Below are 14,907 nucleotides of genomic sequence, written 5' to 3'. Positions count from 1 at the left end.
TTCAAAGCTATGTCTCTGTGAGGGGACAGTAGTTGCCTTCCTGAGGGGGGCGCGGCTGCCCATCCCCAATGTTCTCAGCGAGGGAATGGAGAGTTTATTGCCCAGTGAGTGTGAAGTGGGCTGAAGCTCGGTTGGTACTGAATTCTCTAAGAGGTTTCTTCTAGAAACAGACAACTTAGACTCTTCCTCTCACTTCAGCAAAGAAATTCTTTTAAAACCACTTGGCAATCTCCTCCTGTGCCCCTGCAGGGCGGCTCAGAGGAGGGAGTCGTCAGTAAAGCCCCTTTCCAGGCAATATCGGAACTCCTGAAGGTTGGAGACCCCGTAGAAATGGATGAAGGCGGCTGCCACCTCCAGGACGTGGAAGATCTGATGAGGCTGGAACCATATGTCGAATTTTCCAGGCAAGAAGCGCTCAGGAACCCACGTGGCATAAAGGCCAGCTCCGGTGATGTACGTCACAGCCATGAGGAAGAACCAGCCCATCTGGCCCGCCGTGGTGGCCTTGACGAAGCCCTCCGCGATTGTAAAGTGCACGGTGGGCACGGCGCCGCTCAAGCCAAGCCCCAGGAACATCCCTGCTCTTGTCTGCTGGTGCTGAGGAGAGGCAAACTTGTCCCACTGGGCCACAGTGATGGCAGAGATGCCCAGGACACAGACGCTGGAGAGGTAGCTGAGCCGTGGCTGTGGGAGCAGTAGAAGGAGTAACAGAGCCGGGGGACAAAGCTCCCTGTAATCAGCAGGGCAATCCCTGAATAAGCCAGTTGGGAAAAGGGCTGGAAAATAATCCAGTTTGTCACTGCTCTGAGTGACAACAGACGGTGTGAAAGAGCCAGGAGAAGCTGAGGCAGAGCCCCGCGCCCAGGAAGAACATCGCGAACACCACCTTCTCCTGAAGGGGGGCCATGAAGTACATGTTTGGTCTGAGCATGGTCAGGATTCCCAGAAAGTGAAACGGCACAAAACCAAGCAGGTGGGTCCAGAAGTTGCCCGTCTCCGTGTGGATGCGGAAGATGCTCTTGAAGCAGGCCCAGAAGGAGGGCATGGGCGGCCTCTGGCCGTGCAGCAGGTAGTCGTTGTCCTTCAGCCAGTCGGGGAGCACTTCATGCGGGATGACCCTCCAGCGCCCCTCCTAGACCTTATGCACAAACTCCTCCATCTTCTCCATGCCACGGTGGGCTTGCAGGGGAAGTGTCAGCACCCAGCCCTCCTCCTCTTCCTGAGGCACTGGGTGTGCCTGCTTTTCTTCAGCTTTGCTTGGGCTGGTGACGCCCCGCCGGCCTTGCTCCTCTAGCAGGGGGCCCGGCTCAGCCAGCTCCACTGTGTCAGCCTCCCTATTCTGGCAGGAGCCCCACTGCCCTGGGCCACCACAGGTCCTTTGTGAGAAGACATCTGGCTGGTACCTCAATGCCCTGCGGCTTCAGCTTGGGGAAAGGGTGGGATCTCTCGGCCCCAGGGGGCAGAGAGTTCCCTGTAATGGAAGACAGGCGGTGGGGGGGTGGGGGGGCGAGCTCTGCTGGGGGCTGCAGACCCCGTGCTACATCCCATGGCGCTGGAGGCGGCCTGTGGCCAAGCAGCCCGGATCCAAGAAATCCCCTTTTGTGATTAATAATCTCGATATTTACTACTCATAAGTACTATTACAATTTTTATTTTTAATGTACTGCTAAATCATTGGCTTCAAAACTATGTTAGAAAAAAAAAAACACTATGTTAGCTTACTTGTAAAGGCTAAATATATGGGTTATGTAATTTTTGAGGGCATTAACCGAAATGTTAGTTGTCTTCTTGGAAAGAAATTATATTCTCAGTGAGTCTTTCCAAATGTTATATTAAATAGTGTAACATTCTGAATAGAGAACAGATTGATTTTTAATTTCTGATGGCTGATTGTTTTTATTATCTTTGTTCACCTCACTATATTCCTATTAAAGATATGTTTTTGCCTTGTTTGGAATATAATTTACTAGGATTCATGTTAAATATTATGTAGAGTTTAAAAATAGCAAACTTTGAATCTCAATTTTACAGAATGTGAAACTCCTTTACAACATTGTTATGAAGGATAGGACGTACCTTTATAAGCCTAATACAAATATTATGCAATTTTTAAGCAACATGTTGATATATCATAGGGGATATTTACTGTAATGTTCTCCCCAAAGTCAATTAAAAAAAACACTCAGTTTTTATATTAGAATATGAAAGGCCATGAGAAAAGTGGCTGGATTCGTTACTTATGAATTATCTAAATGGAACACATATATACCATCCCACCAAAACAATTTCATCTGACTTAGTTACTGTTAGAATAGCTTAAAATACAATTTACTAAGTGATATGTCTGCAAACCCACTGATTGTAGACATTGTACTATGCAAAATGTAAAGCTAAAAGTAACTAATGCTCTTCAGAAGTATGGTAGCCTTTGCAAATTGTTTGGAATTAATTTGTTTTGAGTAAACGGAAATTAGTCTGTTAAATGAAACATACGCAAAAGGATTACAAAGGGGTAGGAGACGATCTCACCAGGATAGTTAAAACCCACACATTTGTATGAGTCAGGAGAAGTACGGTCCTTTAAAAATGATCTTATTCGTTCCAATTGCCTGAGCTTTGTGCCTCCTGATGTGATCCGGAGATTTGGCAAAGGAGAAACATATTTAGAATCTTACTCATTAGAATACTGAACTCATCCGTCAGCCTGATTGACAAGGTCTTAGACAAAGCATTTTGCCTGGCACACAACCTGTACTGAGATTTTCCTGTGGCTATAATGTAGCACACCTGACAGATGTTTGAGTCATTTAAAACAGCAGGAAGTACTCATAAACACCACAGACTGGCATTCAACATGATAGGGATTATTTTTCTTTTGTCTGCCTGAAGTTATATGGCCTATAATCAACAAAGGATTTAGGTATAACCAGCTAAAACATAGGGTGTGATATCATTTTTATGCAATATTTCTCTCGCTGTAAAGCTTACCAAGTGGCCTAGAAGCTGAGATACTTTTTGACACAGGTGAAACACATTTTATATGTTTCCCTTTTCATGATCAGAACTGGTTTAGAAAAGTGTCAAGGACATTATTTGCTCATGGATTAAAGATAATATATCACCTATTTATTTTCTTGATAGTTCCTAAATGATATAATGGACTTTCCTAAATCCATGTTAATTTTTCACTTCAATCAACATGGCGGTGATGAAGTAGAACAACTACAAGGACACTTTTTCACAATTGCCAATAACAATGTGTCTGAATTAGAAAAAGAAAGGCAAAAATAAATATATACCATCTGTGGCTTAAAAAATTATATGTCCTAAGGGATGGAGATGGATGCTATCAATTTAAATGTCATGCTTGCACAGAATGAAGCATGGCAATTTTAAATTTGGCTTTATTAAAGTTTCTTTTTTAGCTCAAGTATCTCATTTGGTAAATAGCAATTGGAAGAAATGCTCACTGATAAAGTTTATTTAGGTGCTTTGGGAGCAGTAACAGGCAGGAGGCACAATACTTTCAAAATAGCATTTTATTGCATTTACAAATTATTACCTAATCAAAATAACCTTGCAGTCGACAACTACATAGGGACTTCAAAAATAGGGAAATTAACACTATCTTAAAGGAACAAATAAATACCATAATTGAACCATGGTGCTTCCCTGGCATATATAACACTTATTTTAGAAGTTGTTTTTATAAGCATGAGTTTGTTGGGAAAAGATTCTGGTTCTGTTCTGCAGAGGTCATGGCTTTTCTTTCAGTTTGCTTTAGGGTTCAGTGATTTGCTGGATACAGCTGCATGTGCAGATGCAGACACTGTTTCATCCTAGGATATAAGCAGAGTTTAGTATTAATGTGTCAAGATAAGTCTGTAGAAGTTAATGAACACATTCTATAAGGCTATGCCCAAACACGAGGAAAAGTTGGAATTCTGAAAAACACATATATCTCAGAAACGTCGAAATTAGTCAATTTATCTTTCCAATGTTTTATTTATTCCTGTTGCTAGCTACAGTTTACTGTATTTTCCTAATACTCATACTCTAACCCCTATATATCCAGGCTGATGACCCATACTGACATTTGATTTTTGGTCCATTGATGGTGATATTTTGAGCAAGATTTTTTTTTTAACATCTTTATTGGAGTATAATTGCTTTACAATGATGTGTTAGTTTCTGCTTTACAACAAAATTAATCAGTTATATATATACATATGTTCCCATATCTCTTCCCTCTTGCATCTCCCTCCCTCCCACCCTCCCTATCCCACCGCTCCAGGCAATCACAAAGCACCGAGCTTATTTTAGCTAGCTTCAGGATTAGACGTTCTGCCCTGCTAGCTACTTTGGAAAGGAGCTTCTTAAGACCATTGTAATCTAATGGTCTTAGATTAGATATGTATATCTTAGATATGTATATCTGTGCTTTTGTTTTCATTTTAAATAAATTCACTCAGAAGGGGAGAGAGCAGAGCTTTTTTTTTTTTTTTTTTTTTAAACATCTTTATTGGGGTATAATTGCTTTACAATGGTGTGTTAGTTTCTGCTTTATAACAAAGTGAATCAGTCATACATAAACATATGTCTTCCCTGTTGCGTCTCCCTCCCTCCCACCCTCCCCATCCCACCCCTCCAGGCTGTCACAAAGCACCGAGCCAATATCCCTGTGCCATGCGGCTGCTTCCCACTAGCTATCTACCTTACTGCGTTTGTTAGTGTGTATATGCCCATGACTCTCTCTCGCCCTGTCACAGCTCACCCTTCCCCCTCCCCATAACCTCAAGTCCGTTCTCTAAGAGGTCTGCGTCTTTATTCCTGAGAGCAGAGCTTTGAAATAATATAAATGAGACCTACACTGTGAGCACTGACTATGCTAGTCCCCTCAAGTGGAAAGATTTTCCTTCAGATTTGAACTAAATTTCCATTTCCTTAGGGAAGGTTGACCTGACCTTTCTGACTAGCTCAAGTCCCCCTCTTATGTGCTTTCAAAATACCATGTAACACTCCTTTTTCATGAGTGTCACCATTGCAGTTTCACATTTATTTTTTGCTTATTTGATTAATATCTGTCTCTCCCACTAAACTCCAAGCTCCGTAATGATAGGGATTGTGTCTGTTTTTCTCATCCTTTTATCCTTGGTACTTTGCATGTGATGGGGACTCAGTAAATGATTGTTGAACAAATGCATTTTATAAAGCACCTACTTGATATTATTTATATAATTTTTAAATGTTTAATTATAATTTTGAAATATTCTTAAAGCATACACTACTCTTCCAGCATTTTGGTGGTGTATATTGTATGGTTTTGGCAGACCAGTAAATAACAGCCTCTTTCCCTCCCTATTTGAGAGATGCATCCAAAATTCAGACATGGATTGGAGGACATGGCTTAAACGTGAGGCATGATTGTGTTACTAATTCCTCATCTTTGCTCATTTCAACCTCACCAGTCACAGTCAGGTTCCTACTTGGGAACAAAGTGGATGAAAAATTATCTTTGATCAATGGATAATGTTCAGGCTTTAAGTTAGAAGACTGAGCTATCTGTGAATTATAAAATAACATACATCAACTGGAAGAATGAAATAAACTTCTCTGAACTTTGATATTTGAACCTTAAAAGTTTCAGATACAATCTTCACTTTTTCAGTATCACAGCAGATAACAACCTGTTCCCTGTTTTCTGCCATCCCCTCCCATGACATTGAAGTCATAACTATCAGCAAGCAATATATACACCAGGAACAGTGTTAGTACTTTACATCTACAAACTTATTTTGTCTGGGAGTGAGTAGAGTGTAGATGTTAAGAGCAGTGTAGCATAGAGATTAAGATCCTGGTTAAATGATGCACTGTGTAGAATGTGTTTAGTAGTACAGCACCTGATAATATAGTCCTCTATAAAATGTAAGTCACCATGATGACGATGATGATCACTATAGCAAATGGAATTTCCCATTGTTCAGTTTACTCAATTACGGCTCAGTGCTGGGCTGTTCTCTTCTATAACAGTCCCACTCTTCTGGGTGTTAAGAACCTCTTCTTTATCTTTTGGGAATCTTGGAATATTCTGGACTTTCAAAAGAGAGTGCACATGAAGACAGTGGCAGTCTGCATAGAGCTAGCAAAGACTCAGGTAGGCACCTCTTGACCAGAGGTCCACACTGTTCAGTGAGGAGATGAACAGCTGGCATGACTTCTCTGTCTGGGCAAACATTAGTGTTCCCTGGTGCTGGCTTCAAAGATTAGGCCCTTGAAAGTGTTTCTGAGTCTCTGTATGCTGACCCCATTCCTCTCCACCCATGCCTCTCGCATTCATTCCCTCCACTTCCACTTTTGACTTCCACTAAAGTCTTACCCTGTCTGCCAGCTTCCTCTATCCCCCCTCATAAGCTCAGGTGACTCATCTATTCTCCAAGGAGGTATGGGTAAGAATGATCTAGGTCTTCGTCTGGTCTCTCCAGATTTACTTCCTTTGGCTGTAAAAAGCTCTTTTTCCTCCTCCATTTCCTCCTTCTCCTCTTCCTTCTTTATTCTAAAAAGCCTGTTCTGGAAGTTAAAATAAAAACAAAAACAAACATTGATTATATCTTGATTCTTTTTTTTCTTTCACTTTAGAAATCATACTTCTCCCTAAAGCAATGTTGAAGCCTTTTTCCTACTGGGGAAAAGTCATCACTTCCCCTTATGGAAGTGGGAGAAAGAAATTAATATGAAATGATATTCCAAGACATTATTTTTTTTCAAAACAACACTATCAATTAAACACAGTTACCCCTAGTTTGTAAGCAAACAAACAAACCCTAATACACTGACAATGCAAGTATCTTGCTCATGGTCACAGCCAGAACTAAGCCCAGGAACTCTGGCTTCAAAGTTCATAACAGAGTGTTTTTCCAAAGAAGAAGCACTAAAATGCTCTCCCTTGCCTCAGAACCTTTGCACATACTGCTTTCTTTTCCCACAGCCTGGCTAACCCCTACTATAGTGGTCTCCAAATGGGCTGACATGTGTATCCCAGGGTTTGAATGGAATGATTCATTGAAATGTGGAAGAAAATATTACCACTTCAATTTCTGTCTACAAAGTAGAAATAAGTAAAACTTTTTAAATGTGTACTCTGACTTGACACTGGTGTTCTCGGTGCCCTTGAGGATGTTTAGAAGGAGAGGACGTTCCGCAGTGAGGGGAGAGCATGGCAAAGCCCTGACTCTTGTTCATACAGTGTGTGGTACAAAATGTTTTACAGTTTAACCATGCCCAGTTAAGTGGATTTATGGCTGTACTCTCTCATTCTAAATAAACCAATCCTCACAAAATGGGCAAAGGTCATAAAAATTGTCCTGAAAAAAATAACCCCCAAGACTGAAGAGAAAACTATTACTCCAAGCACAAGCAAATGACAGAAAAAGAACAAAGCTGCCATGTCACCTATTGTGAGTATCAGCAAAGTAAGTTGACACATAGAAAGCATCCGAGGAGATAAATTAATACATATTCACCGTGCGTTACCAGAGACTGAGCTGTGATGGAATTGGGTTCCAGTAAACAAGCATCACTCTGCACCTTCACATCATCCTTCGAAAGCTAAGGCTGGTGCTCTCCTCTGCTCTGAGTCACCACTGAGTGGTGGTGTCCTGGCTTCTCAGTGGACTCACTCTTCAGCATAGTGAACACTTCCTCCAGTCACTTCTGTACAAAGCCCCAGTAAGACAGCAAGAATGAGCAAGAATTTCCTTCTCTCGCACTCAGTAAGGGGGCTAGGTCCAGCTTTCCTTGCCCTGTCTACTTCAGTCATTCCTGTTCTTAGGCAGACCACAAAATGGATAGCTGATGGGTAAGAGAGGTGGTGAGGGTTGGAAGGGTTAAAGGGAGAAAGTGGACTCAAAGCTTCTCTGACACAGCCCTCATTACCCCCTTTAGCAACAACGATCACTTGTGGAATGGCCGTGGTAGTCTTTGGCAGCCTTGCGTGCTGGCAGCGTAGGGTCACCTTATGACGTGGCAGTGGAGAGCAAGGCCAAAGGCAGTGTCAGCCAGGAGGTTGTCACAGGAATCCAGGTTGGGCTAAAGGTGACCTCGAACAAAGTAGAGACCATGGATGCATTTGAGAAATGAAGGAGATAATCTCATGTTTCTGGCTTAGATACTTGCAGACTTGGTGATGCCATTAAGAGAGTGGTCGCTGAAAAAGAGGGACACATTTGTAGGGTAAAAAAGATGAATATAAGGTAAGAATTAGTCACTTTATGATTCCACACTAAATTCAGGTCTCACCTTGATTTTTGTAACAACCTCCTCCCGTGACCTCTGTTTCCTCTCTTGGCTCTCTGCATTCTATCCTCAACGTTGAAATCAGAGTGATCTTTCAAAACTGCCAATCAAATGACGTCAGCCTCTGCTTAACACCCCCAATGACTGATTAGCCCGACTTCCTGATGCAGCTGTGTCTTCTCTAGCATTGCCTCTTGTCACGTTTCCCTGTTCTCTTCACACTGATTCAATTCTTAAGATGCATCACATTTCTTAGTCTTTAGATATTTGCATATGTATCCCATCTGATGTGAATTATTTGCTTTTCATTTATATCATTATTATTTTTAAACGTTGAGTCTTATAGTTTTTATTTAAATATAACTTCCTGCTGGAAGTTTCCCTGCCTCCCACTCTTCTCTCAAATATGGATTAGATTCCCTCCTATGTGCCCCCAGTTCATCTCGTACTTCCCCTATTATGGTACATGTACTGGAGCTCCATAATCCCAGACTACAATATGTCAAGTCATGCTCCATTTCTGTTTTGTAACCAATATCTCTTAGTGCCCGATAGAGATCCTGTTATATAGTAGATGCTCTGTTAATACTGTCTAGTGGGAATGAATGGTGAATGATATGTACGGTGTTATTCTATAAACATAATTCTGAATGTGTATTATAAATAATTTAAGTTAAATGAAGAGCTTGACAGTTTTACCAATGTAAATGGCTAATCTTGATACTTTGACCCATTGGGATCTTGCTTTTGCCCATCAAGAGTATTTTGACAATTATTTAAAATAATGTGTTAATAAAGCTAACATCTTCAAATTGCAGTCTTACCATCTTTTCTGAACCCGTAACAATATAATGAGATCTGAGAAAGCCTGAATTTCTGAAACTTTGATTAATACAAATACATCTCCTTCAAATTATATTTACTCATGAGTATTATAATGTTCTAAAAGTAGACTCTTTTCTCCTTAGCTGTGACTAGTCATTTATCATTTTTCATCTGCAGAGCATGGTTCTCCATGCTAAGTTAATTATCATTTCCTATAATTTCTGTATAACTAAATATCATCCTTATTCTCTCTAGGTCAGTTTGAATTCTGCTGTTATCTTTTAAAACCTTCTTATTGAAGCCATCCTGCACATGGCCATCAGAATAGTCTTCTTAATATATTCAATGAATTTCTTTCAGTACCTACAGAGCTTGGTTTCAAAATTTAATGCAGGATAAATTTTCCTTCCAAATAAACACTTGTAGAATCATTTTATAAATCAGATGTGTGTGGATGTGGATGGGTGCTTGGCAAGTAGCCATCCCTGCATGAAAAAGGAGATACTAGTTTTAGGAACAGGAGAATCAGGAAGAGAGACAAATGAGCCACAGTGTTGATAGAGTTAAGGCAGGGGAGATTTGAGCAAGAATCATGAGATGTGAAACTCTGGGGAAGGGCAAGGATAAAGCTAATTTTCAAGATATTTTGTGGTATTATGCAATGTAGGGCTCTCATTCTTCACTGTTTCTTTAAGAAAAATTAATGTGTTGAACCAACATTTCACGGGTTATGGATTACACCTCTCACTACCAAAAATACGTGTGGAAGCTCCAGTCTCAAGATCAGTAACAAAAGCAGCCACCCAGAAAGTATCTTTATTTTTGTCATTCATCTTCTCTTGAATATTCAGTAGAGGCCGTTATTCCCTCGCAGGAATGGAAGTTCAGGCAGGTCCATGATTTTCAGATCTCTTTTTGGAAAAAATTATGGTCATTTTAAATTTCAAATATAGCTATTATCCTGTAATTAAAAGTACCTAGTACCATGTTATAATCAAACCTCGAATCTGATTTAAAGTTAAATTTCTCCCCAGTTGGGGTCTTTTGCAGATACAAAGTTTAAGAAGGGGACTTGCTCCTTTTTCTCTCTTTGTAAGCCTTTGTTTTCACCCTTCCTTTCCTATTTTACTGACTTTCCCAACCCTGTTGAGGCAGGGGAAGAAAGGGTGGGAAAGGGAAGCAGGGAGGAAATAAGACTTTATTATTTTAAGCAACAATTTGGGGTGGTTACACAACAATAGATAACTGATACACACCTCTAGGTGATTTTGCTGTTTAGGACCTAGAAGAATCACATGTCCATGTGCATACTTTGTCGCGACAAATTTTGGGAATGCAGGCTGAATTCCATGCAACTATCTCTTCTTCCAGATGATCTGTCTCTTCCCTTCTAGATTTTCCAGACAAGAGCTGGGTGCCAGTCTATCATATCCTCCTAAGAAAAGGGGCATATCTCTCTCCTCAGAGTTGCTGTGGAAACTTCTCTCATTAGGCTTTGGTTTAGGACATATTATCCTATTTCTCCCGCTTCTCCAAAGAAATCATTTTCAAATTGTTTTTTTCCCCCATGGAGATAAAAGATACAGTATTGTATATGTGCCTTTTGACTACTGGCTTATAATCCTTATCTATAATTCTGAAATATAAGAAGTTGTAAAAAAAAAGAATGAACAAACATCTCTCTATATATCTACTATATATATCTCTTTATATATCTGTATATACAAATATATAGAGATATAGATGTCTATCTTATGTATTTATTTGAAAGTAATACCTCTCTTAAACTAACATGACGCTATTTATAATCTTATCCCACTTGGTGGGAATATGCATACATTTTGCTGCAGAAATACTGATATGTAGTATCCATGGAGGGTGTTATATAATATACAGTGTACTATCTCTCTAAAACTAAAAAGTTAAATTATGAAATATATATTTGTAATAGTTAATTTTATGTGTCAACTTGACTGGATCATGGGGTGTCCACATATTTGGCTAAACATTATTTCTGGGTGTGTCTGTGAGGGAGTTTCTGGGTGAAATTAGCATTTGAATTGGTAGACTGAGTAAAGCAGATTGCCCTCCCCGATTTGGGTGGGCATCATCCAATCCTTTGAGGGCCTGAATAGAAAAAAAATGTGGAGGAAGAGAGAATTTGTTCACTTTGCCTGACTACTTGAGCTGAACATCAGTATTCTCCTACACTTGGACCAGGCCTTGTACTGTGGCTACCGGGGTTCTCAGGCCTTCAGGCTTGAACTGAAACTGTACCACTGTCTTCCCTGGGCCTCCAGCTTGCAGACAGCAGATGATGGGATTTCTCAGCCCCCATAATCACATGAGCCTATTCTGTATAATAAATTCTTTTCTCCATCCTTCCCTTCCTTCTTCTCTCTCTCTCATATATATATATATATCTATCATATATATCTATCATATATACACACACACACACACACACACACACACACACACACACACACACATAGTCTATCCTATCCTGTTGGTTCTGTTTCCTCTGGAGAACTCTGACTGATACAACATCCTTCCTGAAATATTTCAGAAAAGAGGCTCTGCAGCTCTACAGAAGCAACGTTTTTTCTTTGAGTCTTTGCATCCTGATTGAACACCTCATTTTGGTGTCTGATATCTATTGTCTTCTCTTGCTGGTCAAAATGCCCATTTTAGATTAACTTTTTTCTTCAAGTTACTAGCATTGCATTTATATTTCTTTTAGAGGAGTTACCATGTATATGGCAGGTTACAAAAAGACCAGTTTTATTAGACATTGTATAGGCATGATTTATTTTCTCAAAGAAATTATCTTCTTAAGGGATCAATATACTTCTTTGTATCTTTTACATCTTAGCCTATTCCGCCCCCAAGATGTTAAATAAAAATTGTCAATCAGATTAGGGTTAGTCCTAATTCATGTTATGAGTGAGTCAGTGGACTCATACTGCTCAGTGGACCTGCTCCAGGGGCCTTTGGTAAGGATGAGGCAGTATCTGTGGGTCTCAGGGTTCTTGAATGCACCTAATCTAGTGGATGCTTTCTTTTAATCTGTATTAAATACTGAAATTCATGATTTTTCCCTGAAGAAAAAATCGACACCGATTGTATGAAATACATAGATGTTTTGGAATTTTTGCATAACTTAAGCTTTTCCCCATTAGCATCAGGTAGCCACAGCTACTGTTTATTTCATGAAATTAATTTCTATGCCTTATTCCACAATCTAAAGTTATTATAATTTTAAATAAATAATGGATCCATACTTATGTACAAACCTCTCACTGAACTTTGCAAACATTTTACTTAAGCATTTTTTTCACATCTTTTTGTTACAATTTTTAAAAAATTGACTGTATCTCCCATTAGACTATAAGGTGTTTGGGGGGTGCATTTAACTTTTCTTAATAGCTTTCTCACATAACACGTGTTTGATATTTATTAGAAATAAATAATCTATATCCTGAGCTGCTCTAATTCAGCTCCACATGGAAAAACATATCTCACTTCTATTCACTTTCCCTTCCCAACTTAGGCACACATCCAACACTATCTTCTGCCTTATCTATGTTTAGTTTAATTATCTTTTAATTTTTAAGTAGAGCTTTACAGTTTTCAAATTTTCATATATGTCATCTCATGTGACCCTCACCTCAACGAGACAGATTCACACATAAGGAAAGGTATCAACCACTAAATAATTTTCATTAAGTCATAGAGCTATTGAATATAAAGGAAAAGCTAGAGATCAGTGTTTTCAGTACCCTTATGTTACTTTACAAAGCATAATGTCTCATTATCTGATACCCACAAAGGTTCCTGTTCCTGTTATTTTTTTCTGCTCCAGATCATGAAGGTGATTACAAAGGAGTGTGTCATTGAAATGCATTTTTACTTGGTTTATGAATTTTAGTGTAAATATTTAAAAAATTAATACACTGGAATATGTGTTCCCTAAATATTTTCTCTACTTCACTACTAATGGAGTTGAAATTTAAATTTAATAGATATAGAAAACATATAATTTACTTGTGAACCAAGTAGGGTGGCTTTGTGAGAATCCTTTAAAGGAAGAGTTTAGAGGAATATGTTTAAAAATCTTTTGGAGACTCTTAAAAATACTAAAACATACTGTATTTTCCAAGATTGCCACAAGATGGCAGCAAATTCATTTGTTTAGTTTTTTAAACTGCTATCCTTTTCCCTGGTTGAAAAATTAAACCTGTTCGTGTTTCCTGAACATTGCTGCAATAGATAATGAGCTAATAGGAGATTGCAAATACAGATTTAACATCCCTTCTCCAGCCAGAATTCTCCCCTTCATTATCATTTGTACCAACACCCTAACAGTTTCCTACAGTGAAAACATTGGCAGCATTATTTATTTTTCTCCTTCATTTTCTGGGGATGTATCTCTAATCCTTGCCATGAAGCAAATTCTTTGTTTTTTGTGTTTCATGTTAAACAGATTAACCTCCTTCTCTCCTCTGTCCCTTTCATAGAAATTGCTTTTAATTAAGCTTTGTATGTGGTTATTATAGAAACTACCTGGCTTCTAGACTTCAAAATGCATTCAAAATATTCTAAGAAAACATTATTACTTAGAAGTAAAATATTAAGAACTACTATAATTATATCACTGCCTTGATTCAACCCTTACTATCTCTAAAATCAAGGCCTTCAATCCTTTCTTCCCCCTAACTTTTTTTCTAAGCATTTTATTCACAACTCAATTAAGGTAAGTTTTAGTATTGTTACCAACATGCAGCTTATTTATTCTCATTACCATCTTCACACGTATAATTTTTAGTATACCATGCATTTCTACTACCTCTTTGCCATTTCATCTCTTTCTTACAAGTTTTTTGAAAAATTGCCTCTTTTTGAAAGTATACCTTACCCCAGAGTAGAAAAATATAACCTTATTGTCTTGTTCTAGCCTCCCTAGAACTAGTTTGCTTGTAATACATATCTCTATTTACATATAGATTTACATAATATTTTATGATTTTTTGAAAAAATTTTTAATCTTTTATATTTTTAATTTATTTGGTATGATTTCCATTATTCAGAGGTATCAGACCATTAGAGAATAAAATTTAATATGTCTGTTGATTTCCACTTAATTTGTTCCTCAATGTCATCTATACATCTGTGTACATTGTAAGTTACTTAGTACTTATTTTCATGCATTTATATGTATCAAAATATAACACTAAGCTTTACAGAACATCCTAAAATCTTAATGATTAAAGATTCAAGAGTTTTTATTATATAGCTTTTATTTTCTATGTATGAAAACCTGAATAACAACTTTTGCCATAAAACCAAACTAATTATACTTTTACAGTATGACGTATAGATATTTGATATGAATTAGTACATTAATATCATACAGAGACATAGGGCTTTGAGAGATTACCTGATGAGTCTACTATGGAAAATCACATTCAAACTTTCCACAGAAGATATGCCTTCATCTAGTCTCAATGGAAAACATAGAGAAAATTCTACAGTATCTGTCAGTTATTATTTCTGTTACATCCCTTGACACTTGCTGGCTAAATGTTCTTTGTTTTTGCTCAAGGCAGGTGTTTCAGTTTATATAATAATGTGTTAGAATTTACCCAGGGCTAGATGTGGCTTTGCCTTATTATAATATCGTATTTGATCCAATACCTTGACAACCAGTCTGTTTTAATCCTAGGAACACTTTGATTCTTGTGATGGATAATGTTTCTATCTTTGCTTTTTTTCCTTTTGCAGTAGCAA

At 38.4% G+C, this 14,907-nt stretch overlaps 1 pseudogene; it reads right to left on the bottom strand.

Annotated features, from left to right (window-relative positions):
• Nucleotides 1-255: 255 nt before the first annotated feature.
• Nucleotides 256-1,464, bottom strand: LOC115851994 (adiponectin receptor protein 1 pseudogene; annotated as a pseudogene).
• Between the last annotated feature and the right edge of the window lie 13,443 nt (nucleotides 1,465-14,907).

This window comes from Globicephala melas, chromosome 2 (genome assembly GCF_963455315.2).
Source record: "Globicephala melas chromosome 2, mGloMel1.2, whole genome shotgun sequence".
Lineage (NCBI taxonomy): Eukaryota > Metazoa > Chordata > Mammalia > Artiodactyla > Delphinidae > Globicephala > Globicephala melas.
This window is presented reverse-complemented; position numbering and strand designations above follow the sequence as displayed.